The sequence below is a fragment of the Panthera pardus genome, unplaced genomic scaffold, assembly GCF_024362965.1.
Source record: "Panthera pardus isolate Hobbes unplaced genomic scaffold, ASM2436296v1 HiC_scaffold_19, whole genome shotgun sequence".
Lineage (NCBI taxonomy): Eukaryota > Metazoa > Chordata > Mammalia > Carnivora > Felidae > Panthera > Panthera pardus.
In genome coordinates this window covers 10,519,844-10,543,897 of record NW_026526754.1, presented here as the reverse complement: position 1 = coordinate 10,543,897, position 24,054 = coordinate 10,519,844, and the positions used below count along the sequence as shown (strand labels likewise).

The window sequence follows — 24,054 nt, the reverse complement described above, 5'->3', positions numbered from 1 at the left end:
CAATAGAGATGCAGTGATTAACCTATCCAATGAAACTTTAAGGGTGAGGATTATGGAGAATAGTAATGAATTGGCTCCAGGGAATGACCCAACTAATTCCTTTAAGCATCTTCACAGTATTTTACTGTGGGTAAAACACATAACATAAAATCTATCATCTTAACCATTCTAAATCGGACAACAGAGCAGCATTAGGTCGTATGCACAAGGTTGTGCCACCATCTCCACCATCTAGTTTCAGAACTTTTTCATCATCCCTCATCCCCAAATGGAAGCCCTGAACCTATTAGCAGTCACTTCCCTTTTCCTCATCCCCCTAGCAACCACAAATCCACATTCTGTACGTATGGATTTCCCTTTTCTGGTTATTTAATAAAAAACAGAATCACACATTCTGTGTGATTTGTGTCTGGCTTCTTCTACTTAACATAATAATATCTTCAAGTTTCATCCTTGTTGTAGCATGTATCAGTATTTCATACCTTTTTATAGTTGAATACGATTCCATTGCATGGATATACCGATTTTGTTTTTGCATTCATCTGTTGATGGACATTTGGATTCTCGGATCTGATTTTAGTTTCTTTTCATGATGACAGAAATTCATATAAACAACACGCAGCTCTAAAGTTATTGTTGCTGTAGTTTTTAACAAGTCATGTTATTAACATATTTTACTCTTAGTAGTCCGTCAACATGTACTGTACTCGTGGCACTAAATCAATATTGCTTGATAAGTTCATGTCCTTGCCTCCAAGAGTTCTGGTTGAGTACACCGGAAATGATGAAAGAGTTATATGATATAATTAGGGGATAATGTAGGCGGTCTCTGAATGGGTCATACTGTGGAACCAAGAACGAGTTAAGCCTGGGTGAAATCTGCTGACTGGGACAGAACAGGAACCCAAGACATATCCAGTTGACAGCTAAGGCCCTGCTGGACCTGTGAGATCATTTGTCTGAGAGATATTACAATTTTCTATCACTGTTTTGACAAATGGTTAGTGATAAGGGAGCCTGAAATAAAGGGAGTGTCCCACAAGACAGAGTAGGAAGTACCGTGATGGCTGCTTCTGGACTGGTCCTATCCAGGAGTCCACGTTGGTGAGAGACTGAAGGCTGCTTTCTCTGGTCAGTAAAGTCTCAGGAAAATGGGTTAAGATTTTCTTTGGAAAATATATTTGGGGGAAAGCTAGGTGAACTGTAAACCATTTAAAAAAAGAGTGGACTTCACTGACAAGTCTGAGAAATGCAGCCAAAGGTTAGGTTAAAAGAAGTTAAATGGGTCTTGGTATACAGATCTTTGAAGAGCCTTTAAATATAACCATGTGCATCCTGAACCTCCTAGAGGCCAGACACACTATATAGTATTTTCCGAAATGTTTTGATTGTGGAATCCCTCAATGCTGCTGTTTATGGTGCAGTGTTTGTGCTACACAAAGGCACCTACCCAAGGGAGCGACTGGGAGCTGAAATGTATGTGCCCTGCGCTTTGCTTGCTAAATAAAGGGACTGTGCACCTGTGTTTCCCCAGAGGGGTTTCATTCTTAGTTTTATTTGTCTGTCTTCTAAGAATTGTCTTTATCTTCTAATTTTTGAAAGGATGCTCTGTAGATAGCAAAGTCCCTGTACCCTTTTTGGTGGAACACTGTGAATGGATGTGCTTGTGTGTGTGAAGGAGGGTGTGTGTATGGAACAAGACTGTCCCAGGGAATTGATGAGCATATCCTATATGGAGCAAGGCTTTAGCCCTAGGAAGGAGCACTGTTCCAACAGCAAGGTAATTGCTATAGACTAAATGTTTGTGTCTTCCCCAAATTTATATGCTGAAACTTAATCCCCAGTGTGTTGGTTACTGAGCTTTGGGAAGGTGTTAGGTCATGAGGGTAGAACCCTCATGAGTGGCATTAGTGCCTTTATAAAAGAGATCTCAGAGTGAGGACACAGTGAGAAGAGGGCCATCTATGAACCAGGAAGTAGGCCCCAAGCAGACACTGAATCTGCTAGTACTTTGATCTTAGACTTCCCAGTCTCCAGAACTGTGAAAAACAAGCCACTCAGTCTATGGTATTTTTGTTATAGCCACCCAAATGAACTAATACAGGAACTCAAGGGTTGATCCCCACGACCACTGCACCTTGGAATTTGTTAGGGACAAGGAAGCATAGAAGAACACCATTGTTGTAACTGAGCCACTGTGTCAGAGGTCTTGGACTTGACTTAATTCTGACCTCCCTAGAAGAGTGAGCTTGAGGCTATGCTTTACTTCTTGGTCAGGATATGGGGCCTTGGGGAGTCAAGGATGAGGATTTGGGAGACCAGAAGCAGGCAAGGAACTGACAGAATACCACAGGATGAGGTATACAATAAAAACCCAAGAACTCAGAGAGAGAGAGAGCCATCAGCGTGATGGACAAGCCAGAAAAGTCTTCAGGGAGATGCTGAGTGGGGCACTGAACTGGACACATCTATTAACTCTCACCTCTGTGCTTCCACTGCTCAGAGGTCATTGATGTTTCAAATGAAAAGAATATTGGAGCACTAAGGGATTATGAGATTCCTTCTGAATCAACTCAGAATGATTAAATTATTTTTTATATTGCCTAGTTTCGCCGTATTTATATTTGAATTCTCTGAAAACTGGTACTCCATGTGGGATACTTCTAAGAAGATTTGACTAATCACAACATCCCAACCCATGGCCATGATCATAATGGAAAACAGGGTTTACTAGATAAACATGCTTCTAGGATTACAAAATTTGTGGCATTAAGGCCAAATGCCTCATAAATAAAAGTAATTCTGTATATCAGGTTGCTATCTGGTCTTGCCTAGTAATATATATTTTTATTTATATATCTATATCTCTATCTATGATTTTTTCACATAAAAGATATGTGGCCATCATAGAAAATTTGGAAAATACAAAAAAATATATAAAATACAAAAAATACGAAAAAATACAAAAAAATATAATACTTCTTTTCATAGTTACAATCTTGAAGTCTATATTTTATACACCTTTATATATAAGTATTTATTTTCTTTTTATAGATTGCTCACATATGAATATACATTTTCTACATTTTCATCTTAAGTTGCATCTTTTAATAGATTGAAAAATAAAATTGGGATATCCTATCTATGCTATTTTTTAACTTAAAAATCACGTATTAATGTCTTGTATATATGTTCTATGTCTTTAAATATTTCTTCACAACACGGCTATGCAGTGTATCATTGTATGGATAGACTATATTTTATTTAATATAACCCTTATCATTGGATTTTCAGGTTTTTAAAAAATTTTCTTTATTGTACAAAACTCAGTGATAAACCTTTTTCTCCCCTACATGTCTCATTGTTTCCCAGAAGCCTCTCACATCTTTTTCTTATACTTCTCTAACCCTGAAGTCATCACTGATGGTTATAATTATTTTCTAAAGATGAACAGATATTTCCCAGGTGTTAGAATAATCTCTTCTCATATGAATGTCATACACTAAGATTGACAATGTAAAAAAGCATGTTGAAAATACATGGCTTTAAAGTATTGCTTTCCCTTACCATGTAAGAAAATGCAAAATAAAAAGTAGATTTAGCAGCACAACATGTATATGAAATACTCAGACATTTGTCTTGTTCAAATCAGCCACATATTGAGTTTCGAGGGCGCTTCTCTGTGGTTGTATCAATTTTCTTGACATGGAAATTTCCAAGGACAGACTTGTGGAGAGCAGGTCGACCTCACCTAAGCAAGACAAGTCAACTCAAACAAGCAGTAGTCCTCAAGTGTTGTTTCTAAGTGTGTTGTATTGTATCTCTAGGTGTGGCTTGTGAAGAAAGAAGAGCTTTTGTAGAACTGCAGCCAACAGTCTTATTTGTAAGGAAAAGGACTCCATGCTACAACAGCCACCGAGAACTTTTCACTGAAAAGAGGTCTCTCAGGCATCTTTAAAATGCAAGCCTGTGCATGGAAGCCCAAATGTGAGGGGCTGAATTGTAGAATACTTGAACTTAGAGATCTTTCTTAAAGATTAAGATGGCTTTCCTAAACTTCAATTATTGGCCTTGTCACCTTCATGATTCTGTCCTATTCCTGTACCACCTTCATTGTGACTTCATATTTTTCTTTCAGTAGACTTACAATTTTACTTATGTGGATTTAGCCTTATCCTGAGACAATATCCATGAAAACATGAGATTATGTGGTTATATTTTTATATATGCACAAATGCTAAAATTGTTAGTGTACTTCCAAACACGGTCTTTTACATCACTGTGGATATGCATTCCACATTTGAAGGAAGCATTGATTTAAGGAAAGCTTCCTTTAGGACAAATAGAGAAATATGACTGTTTACAATAGAGAATAAATATATGAGACTTGTTTTTTTGGAATATTCTTACAGGCTATAAATGAAGCTATAAATTTAAGGAGATTTGAATACATGTCTGGAGGTCGGAGACACAGCAAACTATTCAATTATAAGTATTTAAAATCCTAACTTGACTCCCTGATGTCAGATGGACCCATTAACCCTGTGTTATACATCATATAATCCTAGCACAGATTGAATGCTGGCTCAACATGGGTCTTTGTTCTGACCCAGCATTGCATTCTTTGTCTCTGGGCTCACCTTTCTGTTTCAGGAGTAGAAACTCCTGAAGCAATATCCACTTCACTAACTAACTGAACTGACAGTCACTCTCCATTCCCTTTGGAAGCCCCACTGACAGATGCCCACAGCACTCCATGTGGTCCCAGATAATAATCTATTACCTGGAGCATCTGAGCAGTCCTAGCCCCACCAGCTGAATTGTATCCTTCCTAAGAGTCAATTGTGTTTGCCCCCAGCCTCTTCATGGAAGTCATTCTTGCTTATGAAATTCATAATTTAATTAAATAAAATATAAGCAAGAGGTATATGGGTGAAAAGAGTTGTTTCTATGACAGCTAAACTAACTCTGTGAAAACACACAGGTGAGTTGCTAAAAATTGCCGTGTATGTAGGACAGGTATAACTGATGGATTCTGCACTCTGATGGCCTCTTGGGTGCCTTATATTCTCCCTTCACTTCAAAGACTAGAAAATGTAGAAAAGGAATATGGTGGTGGTTCATGCAAAAAGATATAGGGCATTTTAAATTTAAAGTTCTTAAAGTATACCATATATATATATCATATATATATATATGGTGTATATATATATATATGATATATATATCATATATATATGTGGTATATATATATATATATGATATATATATCATATATATATAGCCCACTTTTACAATTTACCAACAAACTGCTGGTCCATCAGAACCTTCCTACATGATAATTGTTTTCACAGCTGGGCCAGAAATGTTGTATGTTGTATGTGTCTTGGCCTTGGCCTAGCTCATAAGATGTGAGCTCCCCAAGGACAGGGCTTCTATCTTAACCATCTTTGCTGATTACATGGAGCTAAGGCCTTGCAGCTGCTGATCAATATTCTTAGAACTGAACCGAAATATCTTGTTCTCATTAATTTGACTTCCTTCAAGCTGACTGTACTTTCCACCCTGATCCTGAGTCATTTTTCCTGATAGCCAAATAACTCAGCATGTCTGGGATAAAGAAATGCCTGTCACTGAGCTGTCCATTCTGCCAGGATTGGCTAGTAAGAGGAAAAGGAGAGGAGGGGACTTCTGGCAGCCTTAACATGACTGAGGTATGGCTTGGCCAATTAAGTACTTCATACTAGAATATTCCACGAATGCTATAGGATGGAGAAGTAATTCATCACATATATTTAAAGTTGAATTTACCGATATTTTATGGTATTGGATATTATTTCTATTAACATTTTATGCTGAAATTACAGAATGATTCGTGAGTACTGAATTTTTGATTGCTTTTACACTTTCTGGGACACTATTAAACTTGATTTACGTTAATAGCACTGTAAGAAGATATTAACAATGAAATTTCCAAAAGCACTTAGCATCTCATAATTGGAGTTAAATGACAAAAAAAATGAGGGGATAATAAAGTAAAGAGAAAAAAAGGAGAGAGAAAGTTTTGACAATATTCTTTTTAACCTGTGGTTCTTAATAAGATTTTTGCAGGAATTGTTTTAGGTTAGGAAAGAATCAAATCTCCGATCAAGAGAGATGACGCTGATTTATTAGAAGAGTTTTATAATACAGAATAAAGACCTGGCTCCAGGTAGACAGTACGGAATTTACTACTTCCAAGAGAGAAAATTTCCCAATTTCTGGAGTAGGAAGAAAACTTCATTTATCATCTTTTTCTTCTGTCCATGGGGACTAGAAGATAATACAATTTTTTTTTTTTTAAATAAAAGGAACTGATTTAGTCAGAGTTGCTGGATTACAGAGAGGCGGATAATTAAAGCACAGACATCAAAACCAAAACAATAATAACAGTTAACATAACAAATTTTATTGAGCCCTTATTACGTGCAGGCTCCATGCACAATCTCATTTAATTTTCACAGCATTCCTATGCACTAGGTGATACCGTTGTCTTCATTTCACAGCTAAGGAGAGACTCAAAGAAGTGCATGACTTTAGAGAAAGTGATACCACCAGGATTTGAACCCAGGCAGTCTGGCTCCTGAGCAGGTCCTTAACCACCACACTAGTTTGAGCACAACTGTTATAAGAAGTCTGGTAAATGTCAAAGCCACATCATGTGTAGCTTTCATTAGCTATGGTGCTTTTGCCTTCCTGGACTCCTTCCTCCCTAAAAAATTATTCAAACTTATGTTTTATGACTGCACTGACATTAATATAAATACATTAACATTAGATATTAAAGCATTTTCTTTGACTGGGGCACCTGGCTGGCTCAGTCAGGAAAGCATGCAACTCTTGATCTCAGGGTTGTGAGTTAAAGCCCCAGGTTGGCTGTAGAGATTACTTAAAAATAAAAAATACCTAACCCCCGCCCCCACATTTTCCTTAACCAAAATTTTTACCATTTTAATGATTTTAAAAGAAATTAAAACACTGTGGGCCCCTGAAAGTGTTGTAGCCTGTCTACTGAGACTAATGGAGAAGTCGGGCCTGGTTAGCATGACAAAAAAGCCACGACTCGAACGTGATATCATGTAACCTCATTGCTGATTATGACAGGATCCAGAAAGCTATGGCAATGGAATAAATGGAAATAACATGAGAAGAAGAATGAAGGGGTTTTCATCCCCCTCGTTTTTTTGGAGGACACATGGCTTGGGGCCTTGCCTGCTCCTTGAGGAGTGCAACTCCAGAACTGTTGAGGTCTTTATTAGCTTTATCTACATTAATACAGTTCAATTTAGTTAAAAAAAAGCAAAACTTGGATACTTAACTGATAATACTGGCAGCAAACTAACAGATTATTATAGATGGCTAGGGTCAGAGACATTGCCCTTAGGATTCTGACCTGGGCTGGTTTTTGGGAAGGGATTCCCTGGAAATACAGAGAAAAGCCCATCAAATGCTCAGTCCTCACTCACAGCAACAAACTGTAGTTTCTGTCCCAAAGAGAAATGAGATTCATCCATTAATGTTTCTCCCCAACCCAATAATGCTTCACATGACCCATTATTTTGGATGCTAATAAATGAAGGGTCATTCTGAGATGATGTTGAATCTCAAGTTTTGGCCAAAACCTGAATGTATTCTGAATAAAAGTAATGAGGAAAAAAAATATCTATTTTTAGTTCCCAAATTGCTACTCGACCACCGACCTGGATATAAGATAAATCCACACATGTATGACCACATTACCATGTTAGGGTTTAGTATCTGTTTTGCTTTATGATAAAAATAATCTCAAGTTAGCTTTGGTTGAATTAGATCCTTTGCAAGGAGTTCTCTCAGTGTTAGACACAACATCCTGAATGAGATTTATGTGTAACACATTATCTGAAATTTCCCTCTTTTAAAGCCATGGTTTAAAAGGGAGGAGAAATGCATACTTGTATTAAGCAAAGAAAATACCCCAGGAATCCAGGAAAAAATATTTTCTTGGCAGTTTTTAACTCATTTAAAATCATGCCATTTTATGAACTTCTTTAGTTTATAGGACTTTTAAACCAGAGAACAGATAACCAAGTGTATGGCATTTATAGACTTCATTAGGAAATTGGGCATTATTTACCTGAAAAATGATTGAGAATATGAGTCTGGGATTCTGTTAAGATCATAGGCAACAAAAGGCACAAAGTAAAAGGCAACTGATAAGCAAATGATAGATGATTGAATGGATAGATACACAAATAGATTAATGAATAGATGGAAAAACAGATGGATAATACAGATGAATGAATTAATAGAGACACAAAGGATAGGCAAGTAGATGACAGATAATAGAAGGATATTCATAGATCAATACCTGGTTAGAAAATGGATAGCTAGATGCACATGGATGAACAGAATGCTGGGAAGCAGAATAAAGAGTTGATATATAAATGAATATAGTTAGGTGAATGGAGAGGTAGATGCTTGAGATTGATGAACGTAAAGATAAATTTGGAATGAAGTTGTAGATAGATAGAAGGGTACAACAATATCACAATTGCACCCAACTGGAATGGAATACCAATGAAGATAATGACATTTCTCTTCATGGAGCTATTTTAAATAATTTAACTGTGTTGGGGGAAGTATAGGCTAGAAGGAGGAAGTGAGTCAGTCTCTAGGAGTCCCAAAGTTTCACAATAAATGTCTTAGTTATAAGGAGAAAACACATGGGTGTGCCATGATGTAGCCACTCCTGCGTAATGCTTGATTCTGGCCCACTCAGCCTCTTTGACACACACTAGAACAGTGAGGGATGCACAGAGTGGCGGGTGCACAGGACAGCCTTCATGCATCCTTGGTGATGCACAAAAAGTCCTGCCTTTTTGCCTCTTTTTCACTTCTGATATTCACATATACCTTCACTGGTCGACCTACTCAGGAAGGTCTGATGTTGTAATTAATCCACGTCATAGGAGGATGTAGTATCCGCAGAATTTATGAGTGGGCTTGAGCTGCCGTGATGAGTAGGGGCACCTCAGCCCGAGTGATATAAATTCCTCTGCTAATTGGATTGCTGGAGCTAATCAGAAGCCAGAAAGGGGATAAAAAAAAAATCCGTATTCCTTCTCCTGCTGCTGCTGCTGCTGGCTGATAAAGCGCACAGCTCCTTTCTGGACAGGGGGTGCTGGAATTGAATCCTCTTCGGAGGTCTCACTGTAGATGGCTATCTCAAAGGTGACGCATCCCTTCTGTCACCAGGCCAGCAGAAGACAGAGCAATGGGAGAAAAGAGGAGAACGATCCCAAAGAGATTTTACTACTGAATCAAAAAAACACAAACAAACAAAAAAACCAAAAAAACCACCACCAGAGTGAGTAGGGGGACAGATGAAAGAGGACATCAAAGGGGGACATCCAATGGCCTGAGAGAGCTAGAAGCTTTTTCAGCAATGAGGTGTCACTCCCTGGGACACGTGAGCGTGCCTGGCTTCCACGTGGGGGCATCACTTCAGGAGGCCTCATCTCAACAGCCAGGACTGGGCGCAGGCAGGAGAAAGTCACCCAAAGCATATTGTCTAGAGTAAGATGCCCCTGGGCTCACTTTCCTGAAGGTGAGAAAGCCAAGGGGAGGGTGCAAATTCCATTCCGTACTAGGGCAAGTGCAATTCAGGAAGCTCAGGTGAAGGACGGAAGGATGGAGTCAAAGGGGAAGGGGCGGATAAAAGCCCAGGGTCCAGAACTGCTCGCCTGCTGAAAACCCAATGGTGCAGAGCGGAGGGAGGGAGGGGACGCTTCTTCTGCCCCCACTCTTTCTAGGTTTTGCATGAGGGCAGGAAAAGGCAAGTTTGTGTTCAATGTCCTTCTTACCGTTCCCACCGAGAATAAATAGCTGGTTGCAGCTGACAGAGGGAAACCTCCCGACTCCAGGGCACCGGTTAGACCTTGGTGATCTTTCTCTCTTCTTTGCTTGTCTAAGGCTCTAGCCCTTCTCCACAGAGGAAAACGTATCCCTAATATTTGGTTCCACCAAGCTGAGTGGCCTGCAGTTCTCTCTTTAAAGTCCTCTTTTTGTCTCTCCTGCCTTCTTTTCTGTGATTTCCACTTCTTTGGCCGCATTTCTTCTGGAGCCCTCTACATACACTAAATCCTTAGCCATGATGAGTAGGCAGCAAGCCCCTCTTGCACACAACAAAGACTTCTATTTTTTTTCCCTATCTTTTGGGCGACACGATAAAAAATAACCCTGTATTTATGCAAATTGCAAAGTAGCGTGTGATAATGAAAACAAAACAGTGCTGGCCCGCAGCCAAGACATGGCACTGACGGGGGCTCCCGACCATTTGGCTCTTGATTCTTTGGGGAAAGCAGCTGTAGAGAAAGGAGAATGCACAACACCCTCGTCACACGCGCACTCACACGCGCACACCCTCGACCGCACGCATTCCGGTACCGTCACCTCGGAGCCGGCAAGACTTGGGATCCAAATGAAGTTCTGCTGCCTACCGCCACGAGCCCTCCAGCGTCGTCCCCCACGAGCCTCCCTGCCCCCTGCTCCTGATTCCCTTTCAGGAATTTACAAACATTTTCCGCAGATCAATATCTGTATTGATTATTCATTGTGAGTGAGTCGTGTGTCTTTGGTGATCCGGCTCGCAGAGGTAGCAGCCAAAGCCTGCTGCAGGGGAAAAAAAAAAAAAAAAATAACAGAAGGCGAGAGGGACCCAGCTCTTGCTGGGTCTGCGGCTGTCGGCGACACAGAAAGGAAGAGGAAACGAGGAAGGCACTGGTAAATGAAGGAGTGGACAAGGGTGGAAGAGAAAGAGGGAGCAACAGCAAGAAAAACCAAGTGATGATGGGCACCTGGTTCCAGGGATCTCGGTGGCTTGGAGGAAGCCCCCATCGTGGTCTGCTGCTCCGTGCACCGTGCAGCGGACTCCCTCGGCTGTGGGAGTGAGAAGTGACTCACAGTTTTGGTATCTCCTACGTAAGAGCTTTGGGGGGATTCCTTGGCTTGCTGACAAGGACAGGAAGAAAGCAGCAGCAGCGAGGTAAAACACGATTACTTCCAACTGCCTTGTGGAGGATATGCAGTCGCTTGGTTCGACTGGAACAGCTTGCCGCTCTCTGATGGCACGCGGAGGGAGAATAATTAAAAAGGCCAGCATCACTTGCTAAGTGAGTAAACACAAAGCCGTTCCAAACGTGCTCTCCAGCTAATGAGAAGCTGTAATTTCTTATACTTGAAGGCGAAACAAGACAGTGATGGGGCTTAGTGGAGTGTGTGTTTGCCTGGATATGGAGGTGGGGGTGGTGGTGATGGTGGTGGTGGTGGTGGTGGTGGAGGAGATAAATCGACTAATTGTTGGCAATGTTTAAAAAAGGGATTACTGGAAAAGACAGTGAAATGATGACAGGAAAACATCTTGGACCAGAGCCAAAAAAAAAAAAAAAAAAAAAAATCGAGGCAAATCAAGTCTGCAGCTCAGAGGAAACACCCCTTGCTCCTGTCGGAGGCTCGGACAGGAATTGCCTGGTGTTCCTCAGCCAACGTGAAATCCTGTGTGGGCACCAGGGGACAGGACCAGGGACCACCAGGGTGTCCAGAGGAAGGAACCACAGCATTCCAGGTTACACAGCTATGTCATACTTTAAGAAAACAAAACAGTAAAAACCAACCTGTCCTTTCCTTTTAATTGGAGCTCCTGCATGCTCAAAATTGCTTCGGTTTATTAAAAGCAACCCCTAAATGTGCCTCCTGATAATAGGAGCTGCCGATTCTCTGTTTGTCTCCAGGAAGCTGCTGCAATGTTACAAAAATATCCTGGAAAAAGGAGGTTGAGGAGATTCGGTTTTCCGTAGACTGGGCTTCTGGCGATGGTGCCAGGTGATTGTCTTTTGCCATTTGAACCACCATGCGGGAGCTAGTTTGGGGTTCCTCTTCTGTTGTCACCCAGCTGTGGCATGGTGAGTCCAAAACCAGTCATGAATAGGACTTTTCTTAATACAGGGTTCCAAACACAAATGACAAAGTGGAGACCCCGAGGAATAAAATGAGCTGGATCTTCTTTTATTTCTGGGTGTTCATTTAACTGAGCTATCTGGTTCTCTTTCACCTGAATGGAATTGGGGCTTTTTTTTTTATTGAAAGGATTTCTGAGACTGGAAGGTCAATAGATAAGATGTCCCCCTTCTGACTGGGATTTTATTCTCCATGTTGCTTTTTAAATTTGGACTCCCCCATACATTGCAAGTTTCTTGAGTAGGAGAAATATATCCTGCAGAAGTGTGCCTTGGAAACCCAGAGGAGGAGGAATTAAGCCAGTCGTGGATGACTTGGGCACCTTGCGTTGCATTTCTTCAGCATTCATAGAGACCTGTGTCTATACTGTGTGTGTGTGTGTGTGAGTGGGATGGCATTACATGTAGTGTGTGCTTGCATGTGTGTGGCTCTGTGTCTGTGTCTCTCTCGGAGAGGGAGGAAAAGAGAATAAAGTCGGAGCAGACAGTGTTTGGGCATTTATGCAATTCATGCCGAGAATGCTCAATGCTGCAAGGCAGACAGCCACCCATCCCCGGACTCTGCTGCTCTGGAGGGCCTGTACAGACCTGATCTGAATGTTAAATGCAGGAGACGAAATTAGCATACTAACCAAGGATGTCAACCCCTCCTTGCGATCAGTAAATGGCCGTCTACTCTCTTTAAAGCCGGCATCGCCATGCGCGCCAGCCACTTAACCATGTCCTCTGTCAGGTCCTTTTTTGTGTTTGTTTTTTTGTTTTTGTTTTTTGATGAAAGACTGGAAATTCATTAATGAGGAGGGAAGGAAGGGCTTCAAGGGGCTGTAATGAAAACAAATGATCCTCTTTAAACCTCATGACGGCCAAAGCTGGTGTGTGGGGGGGTTTGCTTTCTGCTCTGGGGCTGGAGAATAGGAAATTCCACAGACAACAGACCACTTGACGAGAGCCCAAGAACGCAATGCTTGGGAATTTCTTCTCTGTGGCAAACACCAGCCACAGCCAGTACATCTGTATGAATAAAACGTAGGAATGAGCTTTATCTTCCTAACTCTAAAGTGTGGTCTACCAGATGTCTTTCCACTTCATCACAGGTTATCAAATTTTCTTGACCTTTTGAGGGTAGGAAGAGAGAGCCTCTTGGGATCTTTTGGCGAATTGTCTCAGCTTCTGAAGTAATACGAATTTTTCTCTTGGGCTACGCATTAGACTTATCCCAAAGGAAGTAGTTGCTTTTATTTTAATCTCTAGCATACAGAAAAACTCACAAGGAAGATTTGACTTGTACTTCTGCAGAGCCCCATGGTAAAGTAGATGGAATGTTGTTTAAGAGCTAAGATTCAGGCACTTCCCACCAAGTATCTGGGATGGGAAAAGTTTGTTTCCTTTTTCCATCTTTTAGCCACTTTATCCTTGGACAAACATCTTCTCTTCCATTGTAGTGTACCAGTGGTCTGATTTATAACAGGGGTCATACTGTCTGACATACTTCAGGATGACCTGTGGGCCCCAGCCCGAGGAGGCAAGAGGGAGGAGTGGAACTTGGGATGAACTGGAGACAGAGCCGCTCACTTCTATTTAGGGCTATAAAAGCCACGCTTTGTGTTGCCTAATCTTCCGATGTTCTAAGAGGTGGTAGATATTGGGATGTTTAAATATAACTATATTGATTTTGAAATACTGGCTCCAGTTGTGTGTGTGTGTTTTAAATAATCCATGGGTCAAACAAAAAATATTTTTGAGGATGGTCTTGGTCCACAGCATGCCACTTTACAATATTTGCTTTAGTTTAAAATACCTAGCACCTATGTATTTTTGTTTTATTTTATTTTACATTATATTTTCCTAATGCCCAGGCTTTCTGTGAAATACTTTATTTTATTTCATTTATAATATATATACATATTAGCAACTATATGGCACACATCAGTAGGAGGGTATATTCTGTTGGACCAAGAGGGAACTGCTAATTTAAAACAATAAAGAGGGGAAGGAAATGGATGTGTGCCTGGCTTACTTGCCTTGTGGTCCCTGGCATCTTAGCAGTCATGGTATAATGCTATCTTTTTCTAAGGTAGTGATCTCCACAAAGATTTTTTTTCTTACCAAGGTCATAGCTGGGAAGATTAAATACCTAGAAAGAAATGTGTTTGCATATTTTCATATTTATCTCCACCTGTTGTTACCATTAGTGATTAGTGAGTGCTATGTTAACGTTTAAAAACAATTAATTTTTTTTTCCTCTTATTCATCCACAGAACTCTACATCTCAAGTGGGTAAGAAAAAAAAAAGATAGAAATCCCCAGAAGAGAGATCCTGCACGTAGTTTGGAAGAAATTTTTCCCATGGCACCTGATATAACTTCAGCAGGAAAAGGCATCTCAGCAGATGGTAATGGGCAGCAAGGAGGCCCCCCTCTCTCACAAGTACAATAGGGCCTTCCAATTTCCAAGGTGTTCTTCATGCGTATTATCCTGTTTAATTCTCACTACAACCCAGCAAGGCAGATTGTATTTAGCTTGTTTTGCATGTGAGGATATTCAGGCTCTGGGAGGTGACGAAACTGCATCAAGTTGGAAGCTGGTAAGAGGCATTCACGGATTCTGAGTCTTAGCCTCATGCTGTTTCATTATTCTTCATAGATTCTTCTAGAAATATCCTCTTCAGAACCCCTTACCCAAGGCTTCCTCTATTCTTGATCCTCTCTCATCCTCCCCACCCTTACTCCCTCACTATGAGGTTCTCATTTTGTAATCTGTGTAATTTGTAGTCATGTGCAATTTGGAAATGCTCCTTATACCCTGCCAGCAGTTAAGAACCAGGGCTAAGTTCCAACTGGCAATGGCAGAAACCTTCTTTAACTTTTCACTTTCTCTTATCTGCCCCCCCCTCCCTTGTTCCCTTGAAAGTCAGGTTTATCCACAGCCAGTCTACATTTGCCCTGTTTTTAGCTCTTTGCTTTCTTTTGCATCTCTAACAAAGCACTCTGCTTCCATTTCTACTCCCCATTAAAACTACCTCAGGTCATTAATGACCAATTCAATTGTACTTTCCTTCCCCATAGTTACAGTCTCTTGACCACTCCCTCCTCCATGACACTCTTGTCTTCTTTCCTATCTGATACGATGCTATGCTAGATTTGCTCCTTTATTTATGGCTGCTTCATCTCAGACTTATTCTTCCTTTTTAATCCCTTTAATGTTAGTGTTCCCCCAAGTGGTTTCTGTGGTTCTCTTCTATTCTCAACTGCCTTGTGTAAATGTAAACCCTTGATTTCAATAGTCATCTCTAAACTAATCATCAAATTCTCGTCTCCAGCCCAAACCACTCTCCTGAACTCAGCTCTGGATATCTGGCTGCCTGCTGACATCTCCTCGGGCACTCCTAACTCAATACCCTCTAAACTTACCATCATCCCCAAACCTTCTCCTTCTGGATCCCTTTTCCTTCACCCCTCTCACTGCCAACTGCTCTTTGAGTTCTTTCAATACTACTTTCTTAATTTCTCTCTAACCACTCATTTTCACTAAATTCTGATTGCTCCTCTCTTGGTTTATTTTCCCAGTGGCTTTCTAACAGCCCAGCTGTTCTCTTCATTCTCAGACGAGCCCAGCCCACAATGCATTCTCTGTACTACTTCTAACTCATCTATAGAACATGCAAATATGACCATTTTGCTTGCCTCTGTGAACCTTCAGTGGACTCTTTCTAACTTGGTCTTCAAGGCTCCTCATGATCAGGGCCTTGCATCTTCCCAGCCTTCTTTCTTAAAATTCTTCCATTTCTCACCCTATATTACAGGTCACAGAATACTCATAGCTCTTTTATGCCTCTAGGGTTTCATAAAATGTTCCTGCCTCATGGAATGTTCACCTCTACTTTTTTTCATTTGGCCAATTCTTTCACCTTCATGGTTCTGTTCCAGCAAGAAGCAATACACCTCCCCACCCCACCCAAGACTCCTACTACGGATTATATGCTGCCACAAGCCCTATACCCCTGCCCGCTGTCCCACAGCATTTACCCCACTGGCATAGTAATCAGGTTCTCCTATTTGACTGTGAGACACTTAAAGGTAGAGACTGTGACTTTTATCCCTGTGTTCCCAGAACCCAGCACAGGTTCTGGTGTATACTGGATGCTTAATATATTAACATTACTGTTTTTATTCTGAGTATCATAAATGCTGTTTTTTTGAGCTGTCAAATTACAGGTCCCCCAAATAATCAAACTGAGGGAAATACAGCAACCATTTCTCATGGTGGAAAAAAGATTTCCTATGGTGCAGTTCTCACTTACATCAGTTTTTTGACTTCTGTCAGGTGAGAAATGAATGCTGGGGTGGTCTTGAGGTGTGTGCTGATGTGGTAGAAACTTTGGAGTTAATTAGAAGCTTTGGCTAAAGCTGAACTTCCTTTGTGGAGTTCCTGGAGGAAACACTAAATTAACAGTTCAAGGTTACTATTAGAAAAATAGCCTGTTTCCCTTAGGTTATGCCTCAGGGAGCTCGTTGTTCTCCCTGCCATTTCTAAGATGTGTCTACCTTCCTTTGGACCTGGCTACATCTGCCACTTTAAGCCTAGTCTTTCTAACAAAGGTGAAATCCCTTGAGGTCAAGACTGCTGAATGCTTCTTTTGCATATCTTCCAATAACAGTATATTCTAGTACATTCAGTTAATACTGGTTGAATTGAACAGCAGGAAAAACTGTCTACCATAGAAGGAAGAATCAGGATGGCTTTTTAAGTGTCCATCTTCCACAGAGCAGAAAATGGCATGAAATTATTAGTACCATAGTACCTTTACAGTCCCATGAAATAGCTCATGACATCATTAGGAATTCCTACATTTGCAAATACAGCCAATTCTCATTATTTATGGTAGTTATATTCTATAAAGTCAACAAAGACTTTGAATTAGCAAATACTGAACTATTGCTCCTAGGAGAAATATAAGGTTAGGTTCCTTTGAGCCTCTGGTCATCATATTTTTGTTAAGTGGTCAATACATAACCTTGTTTTAAGTGTGTTTTTGTTTAAAGACATCTTATTTAATATATATTGCTGATTCATTAGTATTGAATTCATGGCCAATATCATTATAACTCTTTGCCTGATTGAAACTTATCTAATACATGTGTTCTGTCTGTAAGTCACAGCATAGCCTGCTCATACTTAATAACACCAGACCACACTTTTGCATTATTGGGAGCCATTTTAAACAGTGAACCAAAAGTACAAAATGTGAAAGATGTAGCACTAAATAAACAGGGAATAAAACACCTGTCTACAGTATGAGAATTGAAACAAGAAGGCAGAGTATTGCTTCATTCAAACTCGGCTGGGAATGTGCCTATTGAAGTACTTACTCTCTATTTTTGCCCCTCTGTACATGTCCACAAATGACCATCAAAACACTGTAAGTACTGCTGCATTACAAATAACTTGGAGTAGGTGAATTTTTAAGTACAGAGCCTATGAATGAAGATTGATTGTACTACCAGAATATATGGATAAAACATTAGAGCTTTTGCTTATTTCTAAGTAGAGACGATGATGACCTTGTTCACAGTGCAATTCTGACTTTGGAGTTCATTCTTTAATTTGTACAAAACTTCATTCTGGAAAAGGATCACCTTCACTTTCTTGGAACTCTTCACATAAATAATTGCCACTCACTAGAAGTTGATTGTTGGGGGTGGGATGGTGCATTTTACTCAAAGAAACAAAACTGGTCTGTTGCAATGAGATGCAAAGGCTGGGCAATCATTTAGACTCCATCTCCAACTAGGTGAAGTCTCCCACTGTCACCTTTACCCGCTTAAGGTTTATGATTTAAAGGTGGCCTCAGCAAAATTACAATTGACTCATGTTAGGCTTCTTTGCCTACATGAAGAGGATTTTATATGACTGTCTTAAAAAGCTATTCTTTGGAGCTAAATCGTGCCCTCTTTGGGTCATATCTTCACTTACATTTCATTTTGCAAACAGCTGCTCAGAAGTTCATTTTTTGCTGTTTTCTTATTGATTTCCATCTGGTTGCAAAGAATGGATGAAGCATTCTAAACACTATGTTACCCTTTCACACAAGCCAGAGGCACAGACACACATGTGTTTTAGAAGTCAGGAAAAGGGGTAAATCAGGAATTTAGAGTGTAAAGCATAGCAGGATTTCAGATAACTGGAGTGATGACAAGAGCCTCTGGAACTTCTTACTATGTCTCACTACAAGTGAGCTTGGAGTTGATTCCAGCAGGATTGGAATCTCTGCTCTGTTATATATGCTTGCTGCCATCCTAATGGAATTGGATAACTGCCTTGAGAGCTGTTCCCTCTTCTGGGAAATGGGGACCATGATACCAACCTCCAGGAATGACTGTGAGGATTAAATGAGATAAATGTATGTAAAGTGCTCAGCTTGAAGTCAGGCAGAAAGGTACTATGAAAATGGGAATTGGGAATTGTTGCTTTTGTTATAATTTTGTAGATTCCTAATTAGTCATCTGCCCTGACTTCTAGGTAATACACATTCATGGAAACATGGAAGACTGGAGTTGAAAGAGCTGCTCTAGGGCAACTTCCACAATGCACAGAGGAGAATATTGGCCGAACAGGATTAACTAGTGTAGCATTCCACAGCTAGTTAGGGCAGAATCAAAAGGAAAATGCAGCTCTCTGAAGTCTGGTTCACAACTATTCAGTAAAGTCCTCTATACCCACATTTCCCTTATAGAACCTACTACAACTATCTGTCTGCCACCCCTTCTTCCTTAACCACTAGGCTGATAACCATTGCTCCGTGGACCGGTATCTTCTTTGGCAGAAACACTTGGAGCTAATAGCAACAGCCAAGTAGAGTTTTTAGAACAGGAATCATTGAGCATGATTTCTTCATATTTTTGACTATATCTATATCTATATACACATACACACACATATAGATATGTGTGTGTATATATATGTAAAGAAATCATATATATATGAAGAAATCATATATCTATGTGAAGAAAACATATATATACACATATATCTATGAACAGATAATATTCACAGTATATTAATGTAATACAAAGCAAAAATGATTGTAGAATCTACAGAGGGAATGCTCTTTTAAAAAGCGATCAATTATTTTGTAGTTCTCTGCAGCAATTTGCAAGATGCTACTTTGGAAGAGCCCCCAGGGATATTGCCACCCGATATTAAAACCCCAAAGCTTATAAATGATCATGCAATGAAGGGATGAGAGAACTTGGCTGGGCAAACTGGATGGGGCTGGTTAATTTCCACCAAGCCTGTCTTATTGAGTACAGGCATTAAGTGGGCTATTCTAGGAGCCAGCAACTTTTTCATTGGTGTGGAGGTGTAGGGTGGGAGATGAGAAAAGGTAGTCCTAGAAACTGTCCACAGTCCACAGTCCAACTGTCCACAATCCAGAAACTGGGCGGTGCCATGGAATGATGGATTATGTGGCATTCAAGTAAGAAGTTATATCCAGCAGGATGTGGTAACGGTAAAACAAGGCATGATGTGCCCATGAGTCCTGGAGGTGAAGATGAGGTCAGAGTCTGAAGTGTTTGACACAAGAGAGGGGTCTACTATTGTGGAGTTTCAGCTAAGGGAGCTAGGTGCCTCACATGGCTGCAGAAACACCAAGGTACAGCCAGCATCACAAGACAGGGTGGTCCCAACCTCTACTTAGATGAGTTGGGTTATACAAGTAAGTATCAAAATTTGGAAGTAGTTAGGCAGGCCTGGAAAGATTGGGGTATCCTTACCTATTTTATCACATGAGAGATTAATCTCTGCTATGAATTATTCATAATTATCCTTGAGCAAATAACGATATTTCTTAGTGGGTATTGGAAGGTTTGCAGGGCAAGATCCTCCTATTTCTCCATGGCTGTGTCCCATTCGTCCTTATTCCTTACTAATTTTGGTCCTCATTCTACTCATATGGAACAGTCTCAAAAGCTTGTATAAGATGTAACTTCATCAGAATATCCTTCTTGCAAAAAGCCTGGAACTGTATTTAATCTGCCAAGGTAATAGGTTTAAGTGAAACACAGCTGACTTAACCAGCCTACTAAGCTATTATATTTGCATTTTATATTGAACATGCCCCTAATATTCTCTTTGTTAGATGAAATTGACATTTCCGTATGACGGCAAATGCTAAACTGTGAATAGCTTTCATGAGGGTTTTGCTTCATCATTTCCGTCATTCTATAGGCATAGAAAAAGATCGCAATGAATACACGTAAGCATCCAACACAATGCTTTTTGCGGTATAATCTGTTCAGTGGCTTAATTTGGATTTATGCAACATCTCACTTATCCAGAATTCAACCATTCAGCAGCTACCTTACTTGTCTAGACTTAATTGAAAATAAAAGCCCTATGAAAGACAGGAGAGTTGTTGCTGAAGTGACATGTATGGAAGTCCCTTGAACATTCAGTCTCAGTTGGATGTGAGGTTCCCTCCAAGTACCAAATTTGAATGGTACGCTGATGGCCAGGAGTTCTCTCAGGTAATAGCATCATGTAAGGCTGCCCTCCCTTGAAAGGAATAGTTGTGCAAGCAGAAGTTCTGTGCAAGCAGAAGCTGAGCTCTTAGATCTTTTTTAGCATGGGATACTCTTGAAGGTATGTTGGCCCCTGTGAGGAACGGGAAATGGCATCAGTGGTCCAATAGAAGTTGGTGCTTCTAGTCTGAAATTCTTGGTTTCTAGGACATCTCTTTAATTCAGCTGCCACTTCTTTAGAGGGTACATGACAATATCTGAATTGAGAAGTGGAAAACAGAGAGCTCCAGGACTTTGCCAGGCAACAGTGCCTGTAATTTAGTAGCAGCATCCACAGAAATTTCCATACTCCTGGGTGTGGCTAGAGAACTATGGAAAGATCTATTGGGAGCATACTTAAGTGGCAGATGAAGAAATCTTCTAGAAAAGTATTTGTCTTGAGGAGAAGTTCAGGCATATAAACTTGATTCCAGAAGAAAGACAGGGTAATCAACAGAGTGGTTGGATTTGGGGCACAGGATATCCTCCACTGCGAAGATGATCCCTCACTCCTCCTTCTTCCAGGCCAAAGCCCAGGACACAGGGCTGAGTCTCAGTGACAAGTAAAAAGCTCATGAACTAATTTCACACAGAGCCTTTTTGAGTGGTGGGACATGGGAGCCAGGAGCACGTGGGGATCAAGGCAACTGAGTGCAGAACAAAAGTCAGAAATTTCAACCTGAAGTAGACATGGGTGCTCATGCCTTACCAGTCCCAGCTTCAGCAGATTCCCCTTAGTGACTGGCATAGTGATGTGGGATGTCCCCAGCTTTTTCAATAAGGAAAAGCTGGCAGAAAGCAATGCCACCAGCTGTGGGAATAACTGGAGGAAGTGCTTTTGCCTGGATAGCAGCCATATACCCTCATAGCAGCTGTGACAGTGGCAGGATGAGGCACACTCACAAAGCCTGAAATGCAGCAGAGGACTCAGATCAGGAGGGACAGAGAGGACTTAGGTAAGCACGCATGACATCCCCCCCACTGGATTACCTCCTAGAACACCTGAGGGAGATTTTGAGTGAAATTAGAGGTTCTACAGTTACAGGTGGATGTTAAAGCCACACACATCAACATGGCCCTAGTTCCACATTGGCATGACCTGAAATTGGCTATCTCAGCAACCTAAGCTTGGAAACTCTGTGAATAAAGGATGGATATCAGAAACATGACATGAGAGGTGGTCAGACTCTATTCTCTTGCACATGAGAACTGATTTAGAAGCTTCTGTCTCCATTTCCCCCAAAGCTAATAGCAGTTACTACATTGTTCTTTAAGTATTGAGTTACTCATCTCTCTCTTCTAGTGAGCTTTAAGCTCATTGAGGAAAGGGACTATATTTTATTCATCTATAGATTCCCACTACTTAACACAGTGTCAAGCAAATAGCAGACACTTAATCAACGTTTTTTGGATGAACAGGTAAATATGTGAATAAATCAAGAGATGTCACAAATGAGATGGCTATCTGTGATAAGATTATGTAAATAAATGAGGATCATATCCCACGACATTGTGTGGAAAGAAGTGGAAGACCCCATCCAAAGCCGTCCAAGGCTGAAGTGAGTTCAGGGGAATATGTATAGTCCAAAGCTGGCTACTATATGGGCTCTTTCAGAACCTCCTGGAACCTCAGTAGATTGTAGTCTCTAGTCGTGATCTAAGTGTTCCAAAAACAGGTCAACACAACTCTGCAATGATCATACAGGGTGTCAGTTCCATACACAATAATTGAGGGTCTTGATAAAGAAGTAAAAGAGCAAGAAAAGTAAGGGTCCTACAAGATGAGAAGGAATGGCAGATGAACTTGTATCACCTCTAGATCCATAAACTTCAAAAGGGCTGGGTCCTTGGCCTTGGACCATGATTGGATATGCTCCAGTGGGATATGCACCTCAGGCAACTGTGGGTTGTGGATAGAGCACAAGACCACTCCCCTGCGCTCTTCCCTGAGAATGTAGTGAGAAGATCCACTCCTCTGTGAACAATCCTAGGCTTCTTAGCTAAGGTTTTGTGGTAATTGTTCTGGTGAAGGTGGCACCTTGGCCAGGTGACCCTCAATGGCTGACAGGTGGTCATTTGTCTCTTGCTTCCAAGCCCCGGAGTCGTGACATTCTAGGAGGGAGCTGATCCATGCTGGTCCATGGAGGTCCCAGAAGTTAAGTGTCCTGAATACCAGGGCCTGATGGTGATCACTGGGCTCTGGCTTCTTCCTCACAACCAGGGGCTTGGAGGAAGGAAGCTTAACCAAAGAAGGACTCTTAAGTCATAGATTTATGAGTCTGTATTTCCAAGCAGGATTCCTCTACAGCTACATTTGGAGCTGTGAGCACAGGGCTCAGGAGTCTGGAGGGAAATGGATTAGGAATACAGAAACCAGACTGATTGGCTTCTTAAGTAGCCAGCTGGGTCACTACCACCCATTGAGCCCTGAGATGCTGTGGGTGGTGGAAGGCTTTAGCAGCTTGATTAGGCTTCCAACAGCAGGGTGGGGAGGGTGTTTCCTTGCTATACAGATCTCTTGATTAATCTATACTTACTGTTAATTCTACCTTATATATTTAAGAGAGAGAGCCAGAGAGCAAGAGAGCCATAACAACACATTTTCCTTTTAAATGCTTGTATTTTTTATAAGTGCATTTATTTATGTATTTATGTATTTATTTATTTGTAATCTCTATGCTCATCATGGGGCTGGAACTCATGACCTCTAAGTCAGCCAGGGGTCCCTAAATGCTTGTATTTTAAAACAAATCTATATACTCTTTAGGTATGACATTCTTAAAATAAGTATCATGAGGTATGCTTTTCCACTCTTAGAACTTGCAATGCCTTCAGTTCCTGGAAATTAGGTTTTACACAAACCAGTAATTTTAAAATGGTTCCTTTGTTCTTGACTGATTAAGAAACTGATGGTTATAGACATTTTCATAATATAATATTTAACATTTTCAGAATGGAAAAATCCCTCTATACTAAATTGACATATATGCATATTTGCTTCAAGTTTTCCATTCACAAAGTGTGTGTGTGTGCATGTATGTGTATATATGTACATGTGTGTCTGTGTGTGTGCACACATATGTATGTATACTGTGTATATGATGTGTCTGTGTGTATATTTATATGTGGAGTGTGTGTGTGTGTGTGTGTGTGTGTGTGTGTGTGTGTGTGTTGTGGGTCAAGGGAGGCTATAATAGGCATCTTCTCCATGTGGAGTATACACTAGAATGAAGTGTCTGCTTTTTTGGATCATTTAAGGGCAGAAATCTTGCATTTCATCCTTACATTGAAACGAAGTTTTTTTTTAAAAAAACTGAAAACTACATTTTTATTCCAAAAGATTGAGTAGAATAGTACTTTAAAAATAATTTTAGTGATTTAAATTGAAGGCCCTGAAAAAATTCCCATCCATGGTTCGAATCTATTTTCTGGCCCAGAGCCCAAAGCGTTTCATTAGATTG

General features: G+C 40.6%; 2 long non-coding RNA genes across 2 annotated transcripts in view; one reads left to right on the top strand and one right to left on the bottom strand.

The window, feature by feature from the left end:
- The window catches only part of LOC128778175 (uncharacterized), a 479,608-nt gene that overhangs the window by 64,224 nt on the left and 391,330 nt on the right, over positions 1-24,054 (bottom strand). The window lies entirely within an intron of this gene.
- LOC109270690 (uncharacterized) lies at positions 10,319-17,849 on the top strand. The gene is made up of 3 exons (XR_002081646.2): positions 10,319-11,189; positions 11,808-11,978; positions 14,291-17,849. It is a non-coding gene; the product is annotated as an uncharacterized LOC109270690 (long non-coding RNA).